Here is a 25,331-nt window from a genome sequence, read left to right on the forward strand (position 1 = left end):
GGATTAAAGGCTAAAAAAGGATTTTAAAGGTCTTTGCCGTATTTTTAGCACATTCCAGTTATACCTTTTACTCCTTAGAAGCACAGTTCCAGACTGTATTTAAATTTGAATCATGTCATGGCATTGCATATTCTTAGAATGATCAGATAGGCTTAGGAAATTTAATGTTTAACCTTTATTAATTATTACACAAAGCTCCTCATCTAGTAAAGCAGATGATTGCTTTTAAGTATGTCAGCAGCCACACTGGTTTTATTCATAAATGCTTTGAGGACATAGTGGACTTTCATGAAATTCACAATAGATTTAGATTTCTTTCATGAATGAAAGTTAGTATTGGTATCTGTTCTCATTTCCAGTGTTGCAGTCTTTTCAATTGCAATTTCTTTATTTTTACTTGGCATCATTTAAATTTTAACCTGACAAACTAAACTATTTCCTTTTGTTTAACAGAGTTCTGATTTACCTGGCATATGCTACTATGGCATCACTGGGGATGAGCTTAACTGTGGTGACATATCACGTCTGTTGAAATGAACACCCAAAGATCATTTAATCACTTGTAATGTTTTCTCCTTGTCTGGGCCAGGCTTTTGTAAGAGAAGAGTTCTGCTAATGCACACTTCTGCCGGGAAGCTTCCCAAGGTGGGGCACAAGAGATGCTAAGTGGCAGAAGGAGGATGAGCAGAAGCCATTAACATTTCCCCAGCAAGGTCAGATTTGATGTTTCCTTTGTTTGTAGTATCCAAATTAAGAAGATGCTTCTATGCTCTGAGTGTTGCCTCTACATAAACATACTCCTGGGTAATCTCACGCTGGTCACATCTCCTTACTATTAGCCACCCATTAACAAGTTGATTGAAAAGGAACCAGCACAACTTACACAAAGCACTATTTCCAGGAAGGCCAAATTTCTCATCACCTTCATCAACACTTCAGACCACCAATATACCAAATAAAACACTCTTGTTCTGAAAGGCTCTGATCACAGGAGAAACCTTTGCATTCTTTCTTATTTTTTTTTTTATTGCAAATGTGTTTGTGGGGGGGGAAGTGTTATCTTTCTCCTCTTTTTTTTTTTTCCTTTTTTTTTTTTGCTTTTTTCCTGAAGCCAGTATTACCAGCCATTTTACTTGTACTTTACTATTATTATCTAGGTGATGGCTGTGACATGTTGATCATATATGGCAGTGAGAAAATTGATTTCCTTCAACAAAAATGCTTCCAATTTTCCCTGGGCCATAATTTTATGTCCACAACAAAATAAAAGGGTCATTTTCCTTAAGATGAGGGAATTGAAATCTTTGATAAAAGCCATAGTAAATGTTGTACTTTTGATTGCGGAAACTGCAGTTTTCACAAACATCTCTCCTGTCTGTTCTGTGCTTACGTGTGTTTCTGGGGAGTATGTGGGGTGAGAAAAGGAGAGAGGAAGGAGGCAAAAAACAGCTTCTGGAAAGACTGAAGTTTCTTTAAGAAATTCTGCAAATGTACGGATTCTTTCTGGACACAATGTTTGTTTTCTCAGCGAAAATTTAGGACTCTATTGGTAGCTTTCAGTTAAAACTCTTCTTTTAAAAAATGACTTAAATCCATACTTCTCAGTCACCTGGTTTTAGATACAACTGCCTAACTTTCTGGTAAGATTTTGACCAATAATTTTGGAATTTTTTAATATAAATATTTTTTAAATACATTTTTAAGAGACTATAATCACAGTACAGCAATAAAAAATAAAATTAATTAAACTAATTTATAATTTTTTTCTGAAGGAGGATCTCTTCTATCCTTACACAATTCTGCAGCTATATTTATTAAACCACTATTTCTGGGAATATTCAGGAACTACTGACTGATGAGACTAAAAGCTACTTAAGGTTGATTCTTTAAAAATACTTTAAAAAGTATTTAAAAGTATAGTAGACATTTATTTAAAATCTTTGTTTCTTCTTTGACTCTGTATAGTAGAGAAGCAAGTAGAAAAGGTCTGGGAATTTGACCGGACAGTCCACAAGCAGAGTTTTTTTCTTTTAAATTGGATTTGTTCAATAGTTTGAATAAAATACATGCTGGATTTTTGAATATTCAGAAAATCCTGAAAACTGACCTTTTGGTACACTTCTACATTGATCTTTTATGTCCCTAGTCCCATGTGTGAGTGTAACACGTGATACTGTCTCACTAGAAGTTTTTGCCTCTCTAAAACTACACTCTTTGATACTTCATTTCTACAAGATGAGAGATTCCCATAAGTGGCCTCATCTCAGTTTGGCCTGTGGAATGGCAAGGGAATTGTGCCCAATCAAAGCTGTGCTTTCAGAATTTGCAGTGAGGGAGTGTTTGAACAAGAGACAATGCATGAATAAACCTTTCTCTAGGACTCTGATCCAAGTCTAATACTTAGAGCCAGATATAAAGAGTAGTCATTATTTTGACTGAAACATCATAAATATGAAGTTTTCTTTTGCTTTCATGTAGTTGAGAGAGAGTTTGATGGCTTGATGGTTTTACTTGGCTGCATTTTCTCATACATTTATGATAGTCCATGTTTTCAAAAGCTGGTGGAAACTGAAGCATTTGATATCCTTTAAATCAGATTTCTTTCAGACTTTCTTCTGCTCATAGGGAAAATATATGCAAGAATCCAGAATATAAGGAGCATAGGACTGCAAATTAAGATGCTGAGGTGCTGCTGACATCTAAAGAGAATAGTGGTTTAAAAGTCTGGCCCATCCTTGCATGTTATATATGAATTGCTCCCAACATCCAGAAGATGTTTAGTTGACAGAGGAGTTAATCTTGTGATCTCTTTGCTTATTTCATCTGTACTCAGAGGGGAGAGATGGAGGTCAGTTTAGATGGGTAGGTTGTGATTGTTTCACCAGGGACATAAACAGGAGGCAGGAAGTTGTGAAACAAGAGTTATGTTGAAAAAAATTCACAAGAGCTTTTTTTGATACAGTAATTTTCACAGAGCCAAGAAAAGTTATTATTCTTTTTTTGTTTGTTTGTTTTTTACTTGAAGGTACTTTTTGATTAATATCATGTTAATAAAATCACAGTTCTTATAATTTTCTTTAACATCAGCACACAGGTTCCACTGTGTGTGATTTTTCACATGCTGGACTAGTGGAGAATATACAGTCAAGAGAAGCACATCTTAAGGACAAAAGGAATTCTGCACTGTGTTTGGAAGTGTTGGGAAAGAGTCACCAATAAAAATGGAAAGAGCATGTGCAATCAAAAGCAAGAATCACTTTCTGGTGGAGTGAGCAAAAGAGAGAGGTAGATGGGTTTGATATGACATTATGTCTCATCAAATAGAGCAAGCTCTGTAGCATAAAAAGAAGGCACTTGAGAGTCAGATGCTAGAAAGAGGCTCTTCCTTTTCTTCCTAGAATAGACACGCTCTTGAACTCTCCTTTTAACTGTTTCTTCAGAAAATAGTACAAGAAAGAAAAAGTTCAGCTCTGAGGTGACATTGATACCAGCAGTGACAAAATTGGTCACTTTTGTTGTCCTCCCTCAGAGAAAGGAAGGGCTCAAACACACTGAAATGTTCCTGGATAGCCAATAGCAGCCTAATTTGGTCTTGGAGACTGACAAATGTGTATTACATGGACTGTATTTTGCCACTTTTTGCTAACTGTTTGGAAACATGAATTGGAGTTTATGGTACACTGGGACCAATGACCCATTACAGCTGGAAGTGGATGCTGGGAAATGAGATGGCAAAAGGGAACAGACAGGATATGCTGGGATTCTGAAATTGGGCAGATACAGAGTACACAGAAGGCAGAGATGCTTAGAAATCTTAGGATTGCGTCATTATGCATGGTCCACACTCCCTATCATCCTTGTCATGTAAATGCAAAACCATCTGGGGACAGCATATAGTATTGTGAAATGGTTTTCAGGACTGCAGGGGCCAGGTGCTACTATCACTTGCACCTGAGCAATTCTGGTCACTTCAGCGAGCTCACACACATGTAACTGAGAATGGAACCTGGATTGCTTTGTGTATGAGAATTGATTAACGTGTTTGTCATCTAGTTGGACTCTGGCTCTTTCACAGATTATTTCTACACAAAACAATTTCCTAAAGCTTTTTTTTCAAAAGCAAGGGAATACAGTTGCCAAAGTGCAACTCTTCATGGTTCCTTGGAGCACTGGACATTACTCGCTTTCACTCAGCAAGAAGATTGGAAAAAAACCCAACCAAAACCCAAAAGAAAATATTACTAATATATACCTTATTAAATAATAATAAAGTTATTGGTTATTCCTAAGTCAGCTCAAATTTACCTCCTCAAATCACCTAGATCCCATATTTGTCGGGTGTGCTGGTATGGTGCATTGTTTCTTTGAAAATGACTGTGATATAAATAGCTGGTATTCATAGCCAAAATAGGACAGATGCATTGAAAAATAAGTGAATTGAAAGGGTAAAAAACGGACATTCTGGAAAAGTAAAAAACCGTTTTGTTACATACTTATGCAAAATGTATTTGTGAAAGTGCTGCTTTCAAATGCTTCAGTTCACATCCTGTGCTTTCTCCATGAAGGGAAGTAAAGATATTTGCCCTTGTTATCCTTAACATTTGCCTCTTACTTTCCTCTGAGAATTCGCATTCTTAAATTCTGGCTCATTTGTACTCAACTAAGGTTATTTGTCTTTTTCTTTCCCTGCCCTGTATATTTCCCTGGATCTCTACAGATGTACATCCCAGTTTCTCTCTCAGACGTTTTTCCATCATCAAGATAAAAATGTTATTAAGGATCAAATCCACACCTATGTGGTGACAGTTTGAGACTCTCATGAGCAGACACAGCTGGTACTGCCTTACTAACATCTGCAGAGATTTTCAGGTGTTCGAGAATGGCAGAAAATGGCAGATCCTAATTACTTTTCACTAAAAACCTAACTAGACAGAAACAATTCTTTCTGGAATACAAGTAGTTTTGGGGTCCTTGCAGTTCTCCATACAGAGGTGGATTTTACCCAAGAAAGTTATGGTAAGTAAGGGTTAGTATTAAGCAAAGATATTAGTAAAACCTACACTTTTATCATATACATTTAATAACATGAAGTCTTTGTATATTAGATCATTGTTTTCAAAATAGCACAGATTTTCAGAGACATATTTATAATGAAAATTTCAGCTGATATAATAGAATTTTCATCCCAAAGGCTTCTTATTTGCAAGGCTTACTACCCTAAAAGAAACTTACATAATGAGAAATAATGTAATTTTAAAATTATACCAGTACATAATTTCCAGATACATGACTGTGGCTGTTGCCGAGGCACTTACTCCTTTTGGAAATTTAAGTCCTGAAAATCAAACACAGCGTATGGAAAAATAAGCCCCACCCAACAGGGTTGCTTCTGAAAGTTTGGGTCTGACTAAAACATCCATCATCCAAGCCAGAATCAAGGAACAGGATACTTAGTTCCCTCTTTTATCCTCAGTTCTTCCAGATACGTTTCTTAGTGGGCAGTTTGCCAGCATGTGATGATGTTGCCAGAAAATACTATTTCTTTTAGTAGCCAAGTGAATCACTGAAACAAAATACATTGGCAGTTGAGAAACAAATCACCAGGCAACACAACAGGTACCCTGAACAACGGTGGGGAAGTGGTTGGCACAGCCAAGGTAAGAATCAAGAAAAAAAAAACATAAATCAGAAAATATTTGAAAGACTAGAGGAAAGCTTTTTCCAGATCTCTTGCAGGGGTGTACTCTACTGAGTATTCCAGCTGTGACACAGGTCACACCACCTCCCATCATACCTCTGCTGGAAGTTGTGGAACCTCATAAAGCCATATAGTAAGTGTGGACCAATGCAGTAAACTGCATTGCATATCCATGCAAATTCTTTCCTTTGCATCTCAGCTAATCATATATATTAGGTTACTAAGCCCTTTCTGCTGATGGAGCAGAGCAAATGGGACATAATGGAACAGAAAATATAACCCCATAGCAGTAATAATGTTATCCCTGTGTCTCTGTATCCCTGTATCCTCCTATAGTACTACAGGCTGGATACCAAATCTTATCTATTTTAAACAATGCAGAACTTGGTGCCATTGATAGGAATAAGGTCTTTTTCATTATTTTTAACTGAATTCCTCTCTTTTTCTCCTCAGTCATCTCAACCAGCCATAACTCATAATTCTATAGAAACGTATTTGGTGAAATATTATTGCATATTTTTCCTACAGATTGCAGAGAGAGATGCCCTATTTGGGGCAAGTAAAATGTCAAATTAGTGCTTAAGGAGCTTGGAGCAATGGTCCTACCGTCAGGTATGTAGATAGAAATTTTGATACAAGAGTATCTGATTGCTTAGTCCTCATCATATAGAAGAGAAATACCTACATTCAAAGCTGGAGGTTGGAACCAAAAGGACAATTGCAAAGCTAAAACAAAGTTCTCTACCTTTCCTTTTTAATGGATAACAGGGCTCTGTGACTATTATTAGAAGTGATTTGGCACCTCAGCATGCAATAGGCATAGAGTGAGATTTTTCAAAACCACTACACATCTAATTTACATTGACTGAATATCCCATGAGACACCTAAATACTTCTGAACAACCTTACTATGTCAATTCATAAAGCTCACTTATCTTCCTCTTTCTCACATTGTGCAAAATCCTGATTTTAACCATGTGTAACACTACAAATTCCTGTTCCCTTGATTACAAGGCCAATTTTACATGTAACAATTTTCAGCTATTATGGCAAACCTTTGTAAGCAATGCTTTCTTTTTCTTTTAGTTCTCACTGCATCCTGCTGCTGAGCATGCGGGTCAGATTTAGATCAAGACAGTGTGATGCAACAAGCTGAATTTCTGGACTGACCTTCAGCTCTCCCCTTCTGTTGCGATACACAGCTTTCTGTTCTGCTAAGTGAGAGTCAGAAATGGGGGCCAAGTGAAAAGTGATTTTTTTTTCACTCTTTTGCAGAAACAACAAAAAGGTGGCTTCTTTATGTGAGAAACTCTTTTGCTCATCTCTGTTGGAGACTGCATTGTTTACTGTATTGAACTGCACATCATTGTGGGCTGGGTTTTAACAGATATGACAATTTATCAATGATTGGAGGGGGTGTTTTGATACATTAAATACCTTTGAATTTTTTTTTTCTCTCTTTATTTCTCTTTTTTTTTTTTTCCTTTTTTTTTTTTTTTCCCAAGCACTAAATCTCAGCATGACTGTATCCTGCAGTGGAAAATTACTACCCATTCAGAAATGTGCCTTGTTGCATTACAGTCGTACATTTGAAGAGTCAAAGCTCTATCTGCAGCACAAAGGCAGGCTCAACAAATGACTTAGCATCTTTGTTGTTTCCTTTATCACAGCACTTCATGGCAATATTTGCTTCTTATAATCAAGGTATACTTGTGAAATGAGTATTTTTTACTCTTTAGCTTACATTAAAATTATGCATCTTTATTAAAATGGGATGATGCTGTTAATATATCGCTGAAATTGTTTGTAGTAGTGCCTGAATTACTCTCTGAATTAATGAATGAATGAATGAATGAATGAATGAATATTTTTACAGCATCAGATGACAAAACATACTGTGTCCTATCTCTTCATCAAAAAGCTTGCCTGAGAAAATAATTAAAATAAGTTATTTTCTAAATCCAAATACAAAGAGGCACATTCCTTGTCAGCTTTGTATGTAAGATGCAAAAGGTAAGAGGATCCAGCTACACCTACCCTTTTGGGGGGTTGATTGCTACGAATTTCTCTCTCAATATGCACTTGGATTCACATTTGAAGCAGTCAGAGGCTTTTAAGGGGAGAAAATCTCAGGACAGTGTACAAAATCAGAGCCAGGGTCATGACCTTGACTATTGATCCAGCCTCTCTTATTTCCACAGCTTGCTGAGGCTTGTTCTTCCAACCTGCTGGTGTACATTAGAGCAGAAATCCATAACATGGCCATGTTCATCCAAGCACAGGAAGAAACTAAATTAAATGTTAAAAAACAATCTGAGGCTAGAGTTGGAGACAATTCATCATGATCCTAGACGTCAGGCAGGTAGGATGACCAAGAGTTCCTCAGCCAATAGACCCCAAAGAGAATATGGAGGGACCTCACTGCCTCATTTGTCAGGTGCAGAGCAGATAGTCGGAAAAACACTGAGGAGAAAAAAAAAGTCTACCAGAGGTCAGCATTTTAATTCCCAGCCATGCACAAATATTCATTTTTTGGAATGCAACCTGTAATTGAGGTTTAGAGGAGAAAGAGAGGGAGATAAAAAATTATCTGACATTAATACCTTAGCAGTCACAATTAGGAGAAAATAAAATTTTGCATGGAAAAAGTGTAATAAAAATGGAGTCCGGCTGAGTTCTTAAAACTCTGGAACCCAAGTTTAGGTGAGAGAATTTGCCTGCAGACTCGAGTAGCCTATGAAAATCAGCAGTCAATCTCTTTCACTTTCAAAAGGTATCTCAGTGGAGTGCTAACCGTTCTTGATAAAAGGGGTTTAAAGGTATAGAATCTGTGATGCATAGAATGAACACAGCATGTTTAATAAGAGGTTCTGTAGGCTGGTTAAACTGTTTAGAAACTAACCTTTGCTGCTTCTCAAGCTGATGTTATTTGTACTGGTCACAGAACTTGTGTCCCTTATATACTAATCCAAAACATGTAACTTAAAAAATACTTCTCAAATGGCAGTTTTTTTCTTCTGGGAACTACAAAACATACATCCCTTGAAAGTACTGTGCAAATATTATGATGATTGAAAATGGTCACAAACCCCACTGCAGTCTGCACAGCTGCTGTTCTAATTTAGCTAGCTAGTGAAAAGAAGAACTTGCCAGTTTTGTGAATATGAATTACATTTCCTGTTGTGGTTGAATTGTGTTCTCTCTCAAAACATTGATAAGTGGGTATCTGGGCTGAAAATAGTCTACTGCCCTTTAATTTTATTCCTAAATTACGATACACTATTTGTGCATTATCAGCATGTGCTGTTAAACCTCATCATGCTGGATGCCAATCTGATGAAACATAATAAGACATAACACAGTTTGACAGCTAATATTTAAAGAAGCAATCTTATCTCTCACTATCTAAATAGCAAAGGGCTCCCATTCAGACGCTTACAGATTCTTAGTGGATATCTTGAGAGAACAGTTAACCTGAGCTTTCTTGGAACGGTTCCCCAGTATAGACAGCACTTACATGTTTGTGTGAGTTTAGAACAAAATGCACTCTTACAGATTGTTAAATTCCCACTGAACAATTTCTAAACTGCATTTTTCATTTGTAGTACTCTAAGCAAGATCATGTAGGAAATATGAGTCAACTGATGGAATTTTGTTCCCTAGACCTCTTTTACCAAATACTCCAAATCAGATAATATATTTTAACAAGACAGTAAACACTGAGGTAATTTCCAGTTGACAAAAGTGGGAAAGATTTGACATAACAAAGGTGGGAAAGATTTGACATATCTTGGGTGTTGGAGTTTGCTGAACATGAATTCCTGGGTGCTGTGCATCACAATTTGCTCTGTTTTCTTGCCTGGTTCTTTCCAGTTAGCCCAGGGGGATTATAATTCCATTTTACTGCATTGTTATGACTTACCATTCACACAGGCTTAACAAAGCACTTGTGGATCTACATATTGAAAGAAGATCTGTATTCTGCTGTTAAAGGTTTATGCTTTGCCATATTTTCAAAAGTGTCTCAGTTTTTGGATTTTTACTTTCGTCCATCATTAGCCTGATTTTTACCACTAAAAACTAACTTACAGTTAATGCTTTTAACTTACATTAATTTCAAAATATAGGAAAATTATCGATACCTATGGATAAATATCAAGGAAAAAATGCCTTATGTTGAGCACTTGAATATAAAAGCATCTCAGATTTCCTTATTTGCAAAGTTTGGCTTGAATATATCTGAGTTTCAGATTAACTTTTTAAATTGTAAGACCCTTTGAAAGCAGATGAGTTGAAAGGAACTTCAGAACTAGTAAAAACATCCATCTGTGCCCCACAGTGGCTTTTTTTCTTTTCTGAAACTATAGGATCAACTTTACACCTGGCATGATCAAGCATGTTGTGTCACATGTACATCTACTGTCACTGAATTCCAGAAATACCTCTGATCCAGACTGGGTAAATTACTTACATGTCAAGATTCTGTGAAAATCTGTCCAGATGACAAATTTTGGCAAGGGCACTGCCCATCCAGAACAGCACTCTGAGAGATGTCAGTATGCCATCTCCTTGCTGTGCCTACTCCCCTCACCTCTGCTCACCCCTGTCCTGACCAGCACACACACACAAGGACCTGGCATCAGACACACCAGACTCCTTTGAAAGTGCAGTAACAAAAAGCAAAGCCATTCTCAGTTCAACCAGGTAGGATCTGTTCTTCTGGCAGTTTTGTCATGTGCTATAGGAAGGGGATGCTTCCCACGTGTGGTAATAATGATCCATGGCTTTTCCCTGCAAGACTTTACTCCTGACAACATATAAATTTCAGTTTTCTAACAATCAAATAACAGAGAACACCACCAGAACGGGCTGGGAAATTCTGTCAAGGAAATTTAGGCAAATTTGGACAAATTCAGCAACACTTTGAAATATTTATTTGCCATAGTATATTAGCAGCTTGAATCTACATAGTTGTTTATCATGTGCCAATTATTATTTTTATTTTTATATATTACTGCTGTATTTGACTGAGAAATAAGGTCCAGAATGAAGCAGAAACCTGTCAGAAATTGTGGCTCTGATGAAATGACTGAACAGCAAAGTTATATTTAAAAATTAAATTGGAATCACATAAGTGTTTCTGAGAAACTTGACAGTATTTGCCAGTCTTAGACATAGGTAAGAAGGATAAAAACGCCAATGGCACATGGCTGGCCATTTGCACTGGTTTTGCAGGTACTGTTAAACCATATAAATCTGCATTTTAATAACTTTAATCTAGTGGTTATAACAGTTCAATCCAAAAGATTTTGCAAAGTTTCTACATAGGCTTAGAGTACCTGCAGCTGTGCTTTCTTTCTGTAGCCTGAATGTAATCCTATAGGTTGTGTCACCCAGTCATGAAAGATGAAAATAATAGGTGAATAACACAGGCACTGGTTAGCTAAATGTAAGCTGAACTCACAAAACTAGACTGTATCTTACTGCAACATAAAATGACTCCTGGACACAGTTATCATATAGATTTCTGAATTATTGTAAAATAAATAAATAAATAAATAAATAAATAAAATTTCATTTGGAATCAGTATTTTTAACTTTTGTACCCTGTTAACATCTAAAAAAATAGATCTGAAAATAGTTTTTTTTGGCCCAGTAGTTAGAATGAAATTCTCCAGGGACATGTTATTTTAATTGTTTGCTTAACTTAGCTGTGAAATCTGACTTGGCTTTTTATCACACTCGAGCCTACACTTCAGTGCAGTTCCCTACTGCCTAGGTAACAGGGAATAGCACACCTGATAATTTACTTCATTGGACTCCTAGTATTTTATGTCTTACATGAAGGAAAGTGGCATCAGTATTTGGGTGTGCTGCATTAGAGCCAGAACAGGGCTTAAAGGTAGGAACTTAAATAATTGTGGTCTCTTTATGAACTATAATCCAGTAAAACTCACCAATACTTTGCAGATAAAGAAATACCATCAAAAGTAATGTTTGAATCAGTTTTGATTGTCTTTTTTAAGACATCACAGAGGACTTAAAGGACCATGACAGATAAATGCAGTCTTTAAAGCTACTCATGCATTCTTAATGGACAGCCTGTTAATTTGAGGTCTAGGTCATGAATTTGAATGCCATTCACTAAACACCTCTTTGTCAACAAAAGCTAGTTTTCCCTTAGGGTAAATTGTAACTCATTAATTGTAATTAAATTAAACATATGCGACAACTAGAAAAACCAGGATGTGTGCTGTGAGGAACATTGGTCTAGCAGTCCATGGCTGAGTTCTGGGATGTTCAGGGGTCTTGCAAGTCAGAAGAAAATAGAAGTCTATGGTTTTATTAACAGGTTGAATAAAGAGGACAAGGAGTAAATATCTTGCCTGTTTAATATGTTTTTCTTTTTGGTCATGTTCCGTCAGATACAAATGGTAACAAAAATTTTAACGTTAAAAGTCAGCTGGTTTTTTGTTGTTTTTTTTTTTGCAAATATAAGCCAGTAGTCATGCTATTCAAGATATTTTGCATCCTGTACATCAACCCTAAGAAGATATAACCAATTTAAAGCCTGTATTTACGTTTATAGTAGTGATTAAACTGTGTTAACAGCAGAGGCCTTTGTATTTGGAAGCTCTGTATAATCCATCCTAAGGTCCTAAGGTAAATCACTTTGGTTGTCAAAGATGAGTCCCTAATGGGCAATGGTCCACATCACAAAGCCATCATGTAATTGCCACTATTTGGCATATTTGGCAGTTCCTATTAGGAGAGGCTCAGGACTGAGCTAGTACACTGAAGCGTTACATCACTGCAGATTGGAAGCAACAAAACAAGAACTGGGATGAAAAAGATATACAGGTTTGGATATGTTTCCAGTGAAAATCTGGAAGCATTTTTTTATTCAGGAGATTTGCAGACTTTTGCCATGTTTTTGATCTAAGTATTTGGCTTTCAGGCTTTTGTAACATTTTCTTTTTTACAAAAAAAATAATTTTTCTTTCCAATTAATTTGTTAAAATGGTTATAAATTCACTAGATGCTTCACACATTTTGGGTGAAAAGAATGTTTTATTAGAGTGTTTGGTCTGCTTTCATGTGGAAAGATATAGTTGGCTCTGTATTGTTGTGCTGAAGTTTGACACACATGAGGGGAGAGATACCTATGGTGCATACAGATGCTGGAACTGCATTTGTGATCTGAACAGTAAGTGGTTAACTTGAAGACTGAGGACATTCAGAAACAGTAGATAACTGACCTTGGATTTTTTGTTCAGCTGAGATATGTGCTTATAAAAATTCAGTTAACATGCTCTCTGCAGTTTCCTAGCTGCAACTCTGTTGGGAGCATATGTCTCTATTAAAACACGTGGGTTGTTTAGCATGGCTATTTGTATCAAAATCCCCACTGTGAATAGTCAAGTGACAAATATTAAAGTGGGGAACTGTGTATAAACAGGAGTGCTAGGCCCCTTCTGAAAGTGTTTGGAGAATGTTAAATGGAGTATAGGGGGGAAGATACACCTCATGGATGGGAAGGTATACCTCATCTCTCCCCTATGCTTATTCTTCAGAAACCTGATAATGTGTGTTATCAATTAACACCCCGTGTTGCAGATCCATGAACACCTGTACCTAAGGCTTCTTTCACATTACTAAATTGACAAGCCAAAAATCTCTCTCACCTTCACCACTGATCTAGTTGTAAGAAGAGTGTCTCATCAGCAATAGACATACCATTTCCAAAAGTTCTGACTCAAACAGGCAGTTTGACTTAACAGACCTCCAGCACTGTAAAAAGGGTTTGAATCTCTCCCTGCTCTACAAAATGCAAGCTACTGTTCAAGTGATATGAGTACATGGGAAATGCAAAGTCCCAAAGAAGGCTGCAAAGCAGAGGGAAGCCGGAAGGTAAGTATCAGATTTGCTTCCTTCACTGGCATTAGAAACATAATCTTGAGAAAAAGCCATTGCCTGGGAGCTAAGCAAGCCTTGATCCAAATGCTGGCTCTGTCACAACTTAGTCCTGAGGTCTTGGAGTTAATAAACCCACTACCACAGGGAGTTACTTTTTCCTGCTTCAAGTTGCAGTGTAGCAATGCTTAAATAATACAAGAATGATGGACAAAAGAGTAGGAATAATTCTTAAAATTAAAAAAGCTTTTTTCAGCTTTCATTCAGCTCCTATAATGGAGCTTGGCATGAACTCCTTTTTCTTTGTATTTTCTGTTTTTTGCTTACTTCCTTTGGAGAGTTTTTAGTATCAAAAACCTTTCTGAGAACTAGCAGTTTTAACTCTGGAAACCTGATTTATAGGCAGGTGAATGGAAGCTGAATGGGATTATACACATGCCAGTGTCTAAAACAACCTGTGAAATTCTTCATTGAGCCCTCTCTGTGGTAGGCTCATTGTTCCCTTTCTCTATCAATGATCACCATCCTGTTTGCTCAAGTCTAGCACCTGTCCTACACTTTATGTGACAAAATGATGATCAGGAGGTGGCATACCTGTTTTGCTTTGCAAGGTGTTATGGGCTTCTCATAAAACATGTTCTTGCTGTGGAATACACTGCTTCTTGCTTTGTACTCTGCTATTTTTCCCCCTCTAGTTTACTGCAGTTGAAGAAGAATTGCTTTCAGAATCCTGACATTAATACACCCAGTCACCTCCCCCTGCTACCAAAACTCAAGAGAGAATGCTCCCTCCATTTGGCTTCTTGTATTCTCTAACTAAATCCTCAGTTTGGAAGCAGTGATTTGGATTTTGTTAAGTGCCAATGCAATACATGATGTGAGGCTTTGCCATGATACTTGGCATTGTCTGGAAGGCAGACAAATGTAGAAAATGCTCCTCATAGTTCAGCAGGTACCACTTCTCTGCAGGCTGGATCAACTATGAGCTTTGTAGCATATTCTGACCTTGGGTGGATGGAGCCTTGAAGCTGCCCATCCCTTTTCCCAAACCTTAAGATTTACCTGAACAATGCGGCAGTGGCCCTTGACCACATCTCCTTGCCTATCCAGCAAACCATAAGACTGTCAATCACATTGTCCTTTGTTATTGAAGATGACCTTTATTCATTAAATCATCATTAAATAGGGACACATTACAATATTTAGGGTTTGGGTCTCATTGGCTTTGTTTTTATTGATTTTGCAAAGAAATAAAAAATACCTGACTGGTTTTAGCCTATCTGGTCATCTCAAGAAAACCCTTTCTTTACCTCTGCAAATACTAGACATCCCATAGCATGTATCCTGCCATTTGTAATTGCACCATGATGACAGTGATCATGGCTTTATCACTGTGGTCACAAGAAGATAATGGAAGTTCAGTAAGTGCAAACAAAATACCCCTTGCTGGCTTCCTTGAGGGGTGCTTGTGACCAGAATCTAAAGTCAGGAAGGACTGCAGTGGACTGATGAAAGAGTGGTCACAACCTCTTCCCATCATCCTAGCCTAGTCAAAAACCTAGGAGAGGGGACAGCAGTGCACGGCTTCTGGTCTCATGTAATATATGAGGAACAGGAAATAATAGTTAGAGCTAGTGAAAGAAAATGGTTAACACTGAGAGAAAGCACTAATGCAAGTAATACATCTTACTCACAGGTTGGTGTTAGCTTGCTTGAGGGGGTCGACTCTCTGGCTGTCTGGCTATATGATTGCCATTGTTAAGACCTGTCAACTATTTGTGATTTGATTAATTATGTGAGTGCTCTACTTCTCCATTAAATGAAGTTTTATGCAGGTACAACAGTGCCATGGGAGATCATTGCTAGGCTGTTCCTCCAGTGCACGCATCTCCTGTCCAAAACGTGAAGTCAGACATTAGTGAAAATGCATTTCAATTGGGGAACAAAAAAACAAACCAAAACCAAAACAAACCTAGTAGGTGATTTCTATGTCTGTAATAAGTTTGAGAAGCTTTTTGTAACCAACAGTATTAACATTTCCTTTCATGTGTCAAGAATTGATGACATGTTTTTATGAGGGTGTGTGTTTTTGTATGTGGTTGTGTGCATGTGTGCATCTCTTATTCGACTGCTTCTCATGTCAAGAACTCATGTTTCATGGAAGTTTCAGAGAAATCTAATGTTCTTTTCTACTAGCTTAGTTTAGTTTTGAGTGAACTCAAATAAGATACTAGAGTCTATGAAAAAGGAAAATATTTCTGAATGTGCAAAGAGAATATTAGCAGCTGTCTTCAGCGATTTTCATAAAGGTTTTGCAACAGCTACTAACATTGTCCCATAATGATGACAAATGGAGCCTTAAAAGAATTCATACTCCCAAGAAAGATGGAACAGAAAATTTAACATCAGGATAGCTATGTACAAGATAAAGTATGCATTTCTGGGACTGCCAACACTTGCTGACCAGCCTCACCTGTAGATGCAGCTGGGGGCCCTCTATTAACACACTTCTACATTTCAAATGTTTTGGAAAGACTCATTTCTTAAAAGCAAAATAATAATAGTAAAAAAGCTAGCTAAATATGTCGTAGCTATCATAAATATGAAATAATTTCCCTGGTGAATGGACAGAAAAGGAATCTGATGAAAACTCTGCTTCATCTGAAACAGAGCTTAGGTGTTAATCAGTATATAACACAAACACGCTGCTACAACAGCTAGCCAGGGGGACACAACCCAGCCCTGTGCTCACCCTGCGTCTCACAACCACCCCGGAACATGCCGTGAATCCCTGCGGGATGCCCAGGGACTGGGGTTTGGGCACAGCAGTGCAGGGCACTATTGGGCGTGGGTGGCATCAACCAGCCCCAGCTGGGGCCTCCTCACAGCCTGGGGTGGCCCGGCAGCTCCTCGTCAGCCTGGCCCGGCCTCAGCTGGGGGGGACTGCTGCCCAGCCGCTGGTGCTGGGCCTGCCTTCCCCTCTCAGTCTCAGGCTGCCTCATCGCCACAGCCTTACCTGAGGGGGACAACATTTTCCAGCCACTGCAGTAAAACGTGTAGATCTGATGCCTGCCTGGCATGTGTGTGGCACAAGCCTCGAATCACCTCAGAAGTGGCGCGGGAAGAAAAGGTACTCAAAATCTAAACACCAAGGCCAGGTGGGCTTGCTCTGGCTGCTGATTTTATGAAGGATTACCTAAGTGGGACACCAACTCCTGTCTGAACTGTGACAGAAAACTCCAAACATTATCAGGGAGTGGAACCTTTTTCTTTCCTCAGGTGGCACTGGAGTAATAACCTGCTTCTGCAGAGGTTATTAGGAAACCCAGCGAGCTAATGGGTCTCATCAGGCCTCCCCCCAGCACCTGACAGGAAGGTACAAGGAGGAGCCGGTCAGGAGTCTGTGGCAGAAGTGTGGGGAGAGTTGTGTGCTCTCAGCTTGAGGGTGAAGGTGCTGCTGGAGGGTGCACGATAGTGGCCTCAGAGAGCTCATTTGTGCCTTGGAAAAGGGACCTGATTACATGACCTTGTGCTACCAGCCTGCTGCTGCGACTGAGTGGATTCTGCCTTGGTGGTTGCAAGAGTGAGGGGTGCCTGTTGGGCCCTTATGTGAATAAGCTGAAGGGCTTGCTCTTGAGAGTTATGCAAACCCAGCTCTTCTTGCTTGCTCCTGACAGGCCATGTGGCCCCGTGGTAGCCCAGGCTATTCATCTCCCTGCAAGACCATCATGACTGAAGTGAGCAGCGGCCTCTTGTCTCCTCAGTCCTGCAGTCAGAGCTCTCTCTGTGTAACTTATGAGCTTGCAATAGTGGCCATAATGACTCTGGGACAGGAAAAGAAATGCTTCAAGGAGCAGTACTGACAAAAGAGGACAGATAAAAGGCATCTTATGCCATTCCATGGCAGACTGCATAAGGACACTTGAAACTCAAAGTGGTGTGTGGTACCTGCTGGGCTGTGTGAAGAGAGCGGTTGAGACTCAGGTAAGAGACCTGTTGGGTGCTGTGGGTGCTTGACTTTGTTCATATAATTGAATCCCCCTGGACTGAAGGAGTGTGCAACTCTGTGTTGAAAAGCTGTATGTAGGGAGGCAACTGAGGGCAGAAAAGATTAAACAATACAGGGAATGTAGTGGAAATATTTGGAGCAGAATTTTGTTATGTTTCAAGCTTCAGTATCATTCTTATTATTTGATTTCTTTGTTTTGCTTTCATGATTGTTTGTTTAAGAACAGCAAAGGCTAGGAAATTCAGAAGCTATGGGATATAATTAAAGTAAGGCATTTCACCTGTTGCTAGAATTCTTGTTTGCTGTTAAGTCAGGAGACAAATATTAAAAAAAAAACCAACCCTGATCTTCTTAGGCATTGATGCTATAGTACAGATTAAGGGTTAAGATATTAAACAGTAGAGATTTTAACTGTTTTGCATCTGGTTTTATAAATGAAGATGGTGGAGATTTACTTAAACTGCATCAGATGTCTAAGGGTAACAGATGAAGAATTAGGAAGTGTGCAGATTAACACAAGTGATGATTAAGTAAAGCTTACAGCTTTAAACCCTATTAATGTTTCTGACAAATGACAAGTGATACAAGAAGGACATGCACAAATGTGGTTTCAAGGGGCACATAAGCAGGCAGAGCAAAGACTGCTTGGTTGGATTTGGGGAGCTGAACATCATTGCAAGGATAAAATTAACTTTTAGAAACTCATAGCTCTGTAGATGCCCTTCATCTGTCCTCTTTCCATGACCTATTAGCTCTGAATTTATTTATGATCTGTCTACCACTGGTTGCACAGTATTAAAAAGTACTCTGTGGCCTGCAGTGTATTACCTGGTTGCCTAAGACTGCATAAAGTGAGACTTGAAAGATAAACCTGGGTCATCTGGTTTCTAAATAACAAATAGGTCCTGTCATGGCACTTAATTCTTACTTTAGCTGTAATAAAAAGGAACTACAATGTTTTTGAAGAAATTGGTGCTTTCAGTGAGAAATATAAGAGTATGACATACATTTTACAGACTAATAGAAATATAAGGATTTCCTTTTACCTCTTGCAGTAGAAGCATCCCAGCATCTGAAATCTTACAGCTAGTATTTGGTAACAGCCATCCTACCTCTTTTCTGGGACCTGCTCTATAACTTCTGGAGAAAGTAAAAGGAGAAGATGTAACCATAGATAATGGCCTCAGAGCAAGGGGTGATGCTAAAAGGAGATTTTTTTAATTTCAACAAAAAGAAATAAAAGAGGTTGTGAGCAAAAAGAGAAGTTTCTGGAGTTCTGGGGAGGGAGATGGGCAACTACCTGTGCTTGGAGATAAAAAACCTGAAATAGAGGAGTGAAATATAACGTATATGGAAGAATAATTTAATCTACTATCCACTGAGCCTGGACATGAATACCATAACTGTAAGAGAAAAGGTAAGTGCAAGTAGTGAGGTGGTGACTATTGTGAAGAAAAGTGGGAAGGAGTTGTTGCCAGTGTAGTGCTGGCCTTGGTCTGGCAATGTTGCTGAGAAGCAGGACAGGGGGTAGCCCTACAGCAGGGATGGGGATGCAGTAAATTCTGGGCTATTTAACAAAACAAATTGAGACTGAGAAAAATATCTGATGCAGGGGGATATTTTGGTGCTAGAATAAACAATGCCAACGCAGGGTGAAATGCTGAGACAGGAGGGGATGGGGTGTATTCTTCCCTATCCTTATGGGAGGGAAAGAGGAATAAAAGGGGCAAACCCCGTTACCCTGATGCTTTCTTTTCCTCTCCTCCTTCCCAAGGCTGGATAGTCTGCCCTACTTGATAAGTGCCCAAGGGCTGCACTGGCTTCTTTCTACCATTTCTCTAGCCATAAGCTTGTTTCCTCTGACTCCTTTACTTGTGCTCGGCGCTCCCACTCTCTTCCCTTTAGATTCCTTTTGTGTCTGAAAATGCAAAGTGAATGAAATTTGTGTGAGCAATCAAGAGTGTTGTCCTCTTGTTTGTCTAGTTTTCATGTGGAAACTTCTGCTTGCTTTTTCTTTTTTGCACTCAAAATACTACTACAGGGATATAGTATACTGCAAAAACACTATACAGCCTTACATGTCTCTTGAGTACAACAAATAAAAATTGAAAACCAGGGTGGTTATTACAACTGAATTCAGAAACCTTTTAAGGCGATGTTTAAAAGTTATCAATGTATTCCAACAGTTATAGCCTGAAAAATAAAGGGCAGGTTTACTTCCCTGGTGTGACATGAGCAGGGCACCAGCAGTGACCTCCAGGGAGTCCTGGCTCACAGTGATCAGAGGGCTTTCTATTCTGAGACACCATTTGAAATGTTGCTTCATTTTTGTAGACTGTCAGTCATGTGCCAGAACTGAAGTAATATTTTCATTTTTTTTTCTCCTGAAATTGTATTTTTCGTTCTGTTAATCCAGCTTTTTCAGGTATTGCCTCTTCATTCTTGTGTGACGCATTAGCTGAGAAAGACTATTATTGTAACTGAGGTTCTTACACAGTCTTAAGTTACATACTCTGCAAAGTGACTCTGATGCTTTTGTTAATATGCAGAGATAAGTTTCAAGGAAAGTTTTTGTGGAAATTGTGACTGAATTCTTTGTTGATACAAAGAATTGGACTCCTATTTTAGCTCTGATCAGGGAGGTAATGCTCTGTATTTTGCCCAGGTATAGGTGACACTTTTAATAGTAATTACTATTTTATCAGAAAGTGTAGTTTACCAGAAACTACATAACATTGAAGGATTTTCACCCTAGGCCATATGTGTGTATGCAGACCATATGTGTACCCAGCAGTTGAGCACAGCCTCTCTCTATTGCCTGTCACACTTTGATAACTTTAGTGCTTGTGTTATTCACTATGCTAAGGTGTTTTTTGGGGTTTTTTTGCCATGTTTTGTGAGAGAGAGACTTGGGGAAATGGAGTCCTGCTTCCTCTCTGCTGGATGCTGGTTTAGCTGGATAAATGTGGGAACATGGGGGAAGCTGTGTCAACAGTAAGGGTCACCAGTTAGTGGTATCTCCTGTTCTGGGGGCTAAAGGAGGGCAGAGAGTGGCTTTCCAGGCTGAACAACAGGAGGAGGACAAGACATCCCAGAGGGAATTTGGCCTCACTTTTTAACCTAGGGTTGGTACAGAATCTCTGCCTGCCGTTCAGTTACGGTGTAGAGATCTTGGCAGTTTGTAGCATGTGGATATAGTCTGTGAAAGTGAATCCAAGGCTGTTCCTGTAGGAAAGTGAGTGCTATGTCATGGCAATGAACCACTAACTTGGACTGCTGTCTGCTTTAAGGCTATAGATGTTTTTTGGTCGTGGAAGCTCAGCTGCTGGGCCTTGAGAGTGCAGCATTAGAAGACACAGTTTGCAGTAAAAATCTTTTGATAAATAAATTTTTAAACTATAATTTTTCCACAAGAGTTGATCTAAAGCGGGGAGGGAAGTTTGAAGAGAAAATGTGAGTTTGACTCTTCCATGGCTTGGTTTGCTCCCAGTGTTGAGATAGCTGGAATGTGTTAAAAAGCTGAGGGAAAAATTCTGAAAGCTCCTCTAAAAAGGGCAATTGAAATTGAAGAGTAAATTACAATGCAAATAATTTTTTTTCTTTTAAGTTAACTACAGTAAATCAGTACAGTTACAACTTGCCAACAGGTTTTCAATATATTTGAACAGAAAGTGCATACAGGAGTGCCCCTGTTTTAATTTGAAGTCATGTTCCCTTCCTGGTGCAATGATGATTGTAGCGTCACCAAAGACTAGTGACCAGTAATGAATGTGTCGCACTCAAAGATCCCTCCAGGGTTCTGATTCAATCTTTTGAGTTATAGGATCAGGACAAAATGAACTATTTTTCAGGCTTGTAAATATGTGACAAATGACAGCGCAGGAACTATTGATTCCAATCACACTGATACAATGTTTCATAGTCAGGATAGACCTGCTTTACAAATTACTTGCAAGTTGAACAGTAGAGCCATACATAACATGCTTCAAACCGTATCAATCTTCTAGGGTGTTTCTGTCATGAGTTGCCTTCAAATTTGAATAAAGTGCTCAAAATTGAAATGTGAGCTTTAAATATTTTTCTGGATCAAGTCCATGCAGCAGTGCTTTGACTTGATGCCGAATCAGAAAGTGGGACTTCAGCCCATGATGGGGCTTTTGTACATCAGTGAGCACACAGTGTCATTTATCTAATGCTGGCAATGTTTAAAATGTCTGTAGATGTGAATAATAGGCCCTCCTCCATGTAGAGATAGTTACTGCAGTTATTGCAGTACAAGAAATCTCTAAAGATGAATCTAGGACACTTCAGTTGACTCTGAGGAACCAGTTAATTTAGGGGGTGGGAATTCTTTTAAAACAGTAGGTGCAGGTAGAAAACTGCTACCCTCTTGAAAAGGAGAGACCAGAATGAACAAAGAAATTATACTGATCAAACACATGTTGAATACACAGTTTTCTTCAAGAAGATGCTCAGAGGTGACAACTGTATGTGGCAAGTTAGTGGTGTCGCTTAACATATTAATGAAAACTGTCTAGATGCTATGGTAATGAAGGCAATTTAGTAAAATAAAAAAAAAAATCTGTAGGCCAGTGTCTTGTATAAAAATAGGTTTTTTGGTGGTAGCTACTTGTTATAACTAGGGGATCTACAGTATTGATAATACTTGAAATCTCCCTCTGCTGTATAGCAAAGCCAAATGAAAGCCAAAAATAGAACATAGTTTTCATAGTGGTAAAATCACAGGAGGTTTAGAAAAGTTTCTTTGATAAACTGATTATAGATGGCCTATAATGCTTTCAAGTGGGATATGACTAAATAGCTTCACCTGAGAACAGTTCTTAGTTATTAGTCAGCATTCAAAGTTAGTTGCAGCAGGAAAACAATAAAAAGAAATATCCATGTTACTAATGAATTATTATAGTGCACTTGTGTTTGCAGAAAGGGATACAATAATTTGAGTTATGTAGCTATTCTTTCTGTTGTCTGGCTTGCTGCCATTATCCAGAATTCAGCCTTATTTCACTGTACTTACCTTATACGCACCTTAAAGAAACCCTGTGTGATGATTTATTATAGACCTTTTTCCCTGCTGCTTGAAGGAACAAGCCATCTCTGTGCCATACGGGTATGATAAAAAGCTTTACAGTGTTGTGTGTGAGGCAGATCTAGATAGTTATTATAAAGGGAAGCTCCTGTTTTAGAAGGTACTTCCACCACTGAGCTGTGCTGGACCAGCTGGGATGTAGTCCTATCCTTCGCTTCACGCCCTTTCCCCTCCTTCCTTCTCATCTGTTATTCTTCTCTGTTAAAGTGTGATGAACTCAAAGGCAAGGGAGGTTAGGGAAACAGTAATGGTACAACCAATCTCCTATTAGAAAGTCAAGCTTGTGGCAAGGCTGTAATTAAGTAGGATTTTGTTTGACTGCATAACCATATCAAACAATGTCATTGGCTCAGTCTACTCAAGCCAGGTCAAGCTTCATCTACTGACCTCACTAAGTGACATCCTGGTCTGGAAACTATTTTAACAGCAGCATGCAGCTAAATGCTACAATTGCTTGCAGTTTATTTGGCTGTGCAGGCTACAGGTACAACCCAAAGGATAAAGAATTCAGCTTTGCCAAACCAGGCTTGCAGCTTCCCAAGCAAATTTTTCCTCAAGCTGGAATCCATTCTTTTACTGCTTCACTGGGTTGATCAATGGGTCCCATTTGATGATAATATTGACTTAGAAAACTAGCTCAGAATGTCAGATGAAGTTCATACTGCTCCCGCCTACAGGAGGCAATGGTAATCATCTGCACTTTATAGCAGAGCAAGAGCACAAAATGGAGAGGTTTTATTTAGTCCTTTCCTCAATCTATAGTAAGATGCTGTTCCAGTGCTTTGTCATGGGTTTAGGGAAGCACTTAATTGCAACTTTTCACTAGCCTCTGTTACTCCCTGGATGCATGTGCTTGCTCTTCTGTAAGTGGCAAGACCCACAGTTTCTGACCTGATATGAACAGATAAATTTGTTTGCCTGGTGTCATATGCAGCAGTTGTGACATTTTGTGTTTGCATCCGTATTTCAAGAGGGGAGGTTCACTTAATGCTTTTTTGTTTCAAACAGCAAGTGAGAAAATGGTAGCATGTTCCAAATCCTCTTTGCAAAATACCTGTAGGGGTTAGAGCAAACCTCAGGAAAACAATTTCAAGTATCGCAGGTTCTTACTGCTGTCTCAGTCAAGTCAAATCCAAATTTGGGAGTGCTGTGGTAATCTTCATTTGATGTTAGCTAGTAAAAAACCCGGAAGGATGAAAATAACTTACATTCTCCAGTTCCCTTTGAGTTGTCTACTGGAGTTTGGCACTCCTGGGTTTCTTTATCTTTGAATGGCACAGTACACAGGGTAATACATACTGATGCAAAAGCATAAAACAGTGGAAGAAAACCAGCTGCTGTGGCAGCTCCGTAAGCAAAGGGTTAGACTTAGCTCCACTTTTCCACACTGCTCTGGTCACTGGGCTCATGCATTGGCAGAGTTCACACCATGTTTAAACCTGGTGAAAAAAATGTTTCTGGTATATCCGTGTGAAATGTATGAGAAGAGGAGGTAGAGCAAAGCTGTGACTCTTAGCTCCTATGTTCTCAAAAATACATACTGATTCCAGCTGAGAACTTGGAGGAAAACCACAATTAAGCCTTTTTCAACTTGCAGCCTACAGAGTGTGTATGGCCTGTTTGCTATGTGTTCTCTGGTTGAAAATGTTGGTATTGAAAAAGCTCTGGCAAAACTCAGGAGCAGCAGATGGCTGCTGTTACTAACCTGTGCATCTTTTTCTGAAGAATTAAGGTTGTCAGAGTGTAAAAACCTTTCCTTTTTGTCTCAGGACTGTTCTCAAACAACAATTTAAAGGGGGGAACTGCTGAGTGAAACTTTACCTCTTCATCTTGGCTACTGCATTTAAATCTCTGAATTTTTTTATGACATAGCTGAAGAAAAGTTTAAGTACTTGACAGAAACTGGAGGAAAAACAAGGAAGAAAATCTGTTCAGTTTAAATGGTCAGATCAAGTGAACTGCATCAACTACAGCTTTTCTACGATTAAAGAAGGGAACAAGTATTGCTCAGTATCATTCTGCTGCCAGGATTTTATAACATCACTGAATGATCCTGCTATGACCTCTGGATCCTTAGCATTTTTCTCCACTCAGAGGCTGTATTTTTTATTATCAGTGAAAACATAAAATATTATTTCATTTATAATTAGATATGTACATCCTCAAGTGTCTGCTATGTTTCATTAACACTGAGTAATGTCACCCTTCTAACTGATGAAATGCCTCTCTAATAGAGCAATATTTTTGAAAGACATAATAAAGTGGCCTTTAAGTATGCAGTACCTGTAAATTCATCACATACTTTAATTTTACTGGCATGAAGTCCAGTAACGCTCTGCTCATTCAATCAAGACTTTTCAACTGAGAGAAAAATAACTTAGCATGTTTCATTCTCAAAATTCAAATGGTTTTCAGTTTACTGTTTCCAGAATCTTGTAATATGTGTATATATTGCTATTTTGTTCAGTGCTTAAGGCAAACTTGTGTGCATGATTTTGCACAAATAAGTAATGTGCCATTACTAACAGCCTACTTTTTAAACCATATCAAGCAACTTCTCTCAGTGTGAAACAAATTAACTATTGGGGATCCAAACCAGAAAT

This window comes from Apus apus, chromosome 10, assembly GCF_020740795.1.
Source record: "Apus apus isolate bApuApu2 chromosome 10, bApuApu2.pri.cur, whole genome shotgun sequence".
Classification (NCBI taxonomy): Eukaryota; Metazoa; Chordata; class Aves; order Apodiformes; family Apodidae; genus Apus; species Apus apus.